Source organism: Sitodiplosis mosellana, unplaced genomic scaffold (assembly GCF_009176505.1).
Source record: "Sitodiplosis mosellana isolate CC-2019 unplaced genomic scaffold, AAFC_SMos_1.0 Smas_scaffold_6197, whole genome shotgun sequence".
Classification (NCBI taxonomy): domain Eukaryota; kingdom Metazoa; phylum Arthropoda; class Insecta; order Diptera; family Cecidomyiidae; genus Sitodiplosis; species Sitodiplosis mosellana.
The window spans coordinates 6,511,666-6,515,156 of record NW_022601438.1 but is presented as its reverse complement, the minus strand read 5'-3'; positions in this window follow the sequence as shown (position 1 = coordinate 6,515,156).

Sequence of the window (3,491 nt, the reverse complement as noted above, 5' to 3'; positions counted from 1 at the left end):
TCTCTCTCTCTCTCTCTCTCTCTCTCTCTCTCTCTCTCTCTCTCTCTATCTCTCTCTTGCTCGCTTTTAATACCATTATCAGAATAAATGTCTAAGTCAAATCAACTCGACTCGACTCGACTCGACTCGACTCGACTCGACTCAAATAATGAAAAACATTCTATTTACATTCGATTCAATTCGATTTGAATGTGATAACAATAAAAAAGCGAGCAACCAAAATGATAAAATTTTGACGAGAGTGAGAGACAGAGATATGGTAGAATGAAGCAGAACAGAACCAAATGGAGATGAAAAAAATTTGTTGAAAATTAAACAATATTGAAAATCGTGAAGAAATAACGCCATGAGCCGCCATGTGTCGCGTATATGATGTCATACGACTGTTCAAATGTTTTCCTTTTGCTGCTAGATCGCGCGTGCACATCAAGGCATGTTTTTCCATGTTGTTGTTGTAATTTTATTTTTATTATTCTATGAAATTAAATAATTCGATCTTCATCGATCGCAATCTTTTGTCGTTTCCATTTTCAATTTTTTTCTTCATCTTCTCCTCTTTGTGTCTATTTAATCAAACACTTGATAATTTCATAGTGAAGTTTGCCCGACCAAATAGCTTACGCTGATGACAGCAACAACAACAACCATAATACGAATAATAACAATAATATGTACAAATAAAATCTATGCAAACAATCAAAAAAGACGATGAATTTTTTGACTAATTACACCAACAAGTGGAATTATTATTTTAAGAATATTATTGTTGAAACAGCAATTGAGCAAATTGTAAAATAAACAACACACATTTTGTGTTCGCTTTCAACCTGATACGCATTTTTCGGTTTGAATTTAACAATTTGATATAAATTGGCGTGAACACATTTTTTTTTGTCATTTTTCGTTGTTTGATGGTGTTTCGAATGCATGGACGATGATGAAAAAAAATATTCAGCCTCATCCGTTACCATGCCGTGACGAAGATTCGAACTCCGGTTACTACGGCCACAACGTAGGGTCCTAACCACTAGACGATCACGGCTATGAGAGGCCTGTGTCTGTCACATTCACAAACTGTTTCTTAAACTCACGCACACGCGCACACACCGGTTTAACTGTGATGCTGAATTTTTGATTGCTACTTTTTCGAACGCGTGGCCGAACTGAAACCTTTCACTTATTGCTCTTGAGTATTTGAACATTGGACAAATATTTCTAAGCAATTGTATAGAAAACTCTACAGTTTGGAATTGAATTGTCTGTTTTCTTTGTTTCCTTTGACTTATTCGCATTTTACTTATGATTTTGTGAACTCAAACCTTGAGTCTCATACATTTGTAACACACCACATTTTGGCTCACAGTGTTTTTTTTATAAAAAATAAAATCCACGCAAATATGAGTGGCATGAACATGAAAAATAGTTACAATTGATGACTTTTATGTGAATGGTTGGGAAAAAAAATTGGTGGTCTCATCCATTACCATGTTTCAGGTAATGTTGCCGTGACGAAGATTCGAACTCCGGTTACTACGGCCACAACGTAGGGTCCTAACCACTAGACGATCACGGCTACAAGAGACCTATATACAAATCACATGCGCAATCGATTCCAACGAACAATCTGCTGAATTCACATGAACGCATGAGATACAGTAAAAGTCATAAATTGTGATCCAGTTCAAGCGCGCTGGGTCTATATGTCTCGTATAGCCGTGATCGTCTAGTGGTTAGGACCCTACGTTGTGGCCGTAGTAACCGGAGTTCGAATCTTCGTCACGGCATCCGTTGCCAGTGAAATGGTAATAGGATGAGATCAAATACTTTTTTACTTTAAAAAAATTGCAAAAAGTAACTCCCAGTATATTTACGCTCAATATTTCATTTCTAATGAAAATGTTCAAGATAATGCGGATTTTTGCATCGCAGTTAATGCTGTATGTAAATGAAAACGATGTTATTCAAGTGAATTTCATCATGTTATTTCTCCTTCATATGTTTGACCAATGGGCAAATACACCAAAAATCACAATTCAAACATTTGTCCAAAAAAAATTGAAACAGCATTGGCTTTTCCATTCAAAAATTGGGGAAAGTATAAGTGAAAGGTTGATTATGCGAAGCCACGTCGAGCATGTGTAAACATTCAAAAATCAGTTTGGCCGCAAAAATTGAGAGTTAAGACTCAGATTGCTGATGTGATTTCATACAAGTCTCTTGTAGCCATGATCGTCCAAGACCAAATTTTTTTCGGGGTATTCATTATGAAAATGTTCATTTTAAAGTATCCATTCAGCTTGTTTGAAGCAGTATTCTGGCGAATCGAACGTTTTTCAATTCAAATATGTGTAAGGTTACCAATTTGTCGACACGAGCAATGAAACGCATACAAAAATAATACATCGCTTTGCAAAAAAAGATTTCAATTACCGTTAAATTCGAATAAAAATCGGCGTTTTTCCAAAAAGCAATTCCGTCAAATGTTTCATATCACATCGAAACGTCAGCATTCTATAGTCGATCAAATATTGTTGCGTTGTAATCATTTGGTTTGGAACAATGTGTGTTGAAATATCAAATTGACGACGCATGCTCAACAGACGACCGTTTTACGCAACAATTCAACGATCGAAAGTTGTGTCGATTAAGCGATCGCAATAAAAACAGTCGGCTCTTTTTTTTTTTTTTTTTTTTTTTTCATTTCGTTCGCTCGTTCACGTGTCGCATATGCAAATATGAAAGGTGCGTTGCTGTTACATATCGTTAAAATATACAGCGAATGCCGATTTTAACTGTAGCAACAATCGATTTGCCGTCTTTTTTAAAAATATGGCAAACATAATGAAATTTAACCTTTCGAACGAAATATTCTAATGGTTTTAATTTCACACGAAATGGATTTGAAAAGAAGTGTATGGTTGTTGAAAATATGCTCAATGGCAAACAATCGAATTAAAGTATTAGATATGGAAAATTGAAAAGAACGCGGGATAGACGAAAAAAATGTATTGTATTAATGAGTTGAGCTACTGTTCGATTGATTAAAATAGACCGAAAATAGAGGCAAAAAATAAACCACAAAAAAGAGCACTTACCACGCGCTGTGTAAATACATCATTTGTATTCGTTCCCTCGCCAAAGAAACCATCGAGAAAAAAAATTGAATGAAAATGCATATCGGATCATCATCATCATCGGTTACTCGAAAGGCCATAAATCCCAAAACAAACAGATATGTCATCGACGATGGATTCGCATTCAGAAAAAAAAACACACGTCGATTATTATCATGGAAGTAGAATGGCTTAGAGTAGAACGAATGGTGTGATGTGCTACGCTACATTGATATTGATTGTGTGGTTGCTACTGTTTTCACACTTTGCCACCGACGAAACCTCAGGTCCAAAATTGAAAAAACAAAACGAAAGGAAAAAATGCTACGAAAATGGTTAAATATTAACCTAGATAAATAGTAAATAGTCGAGAGATGT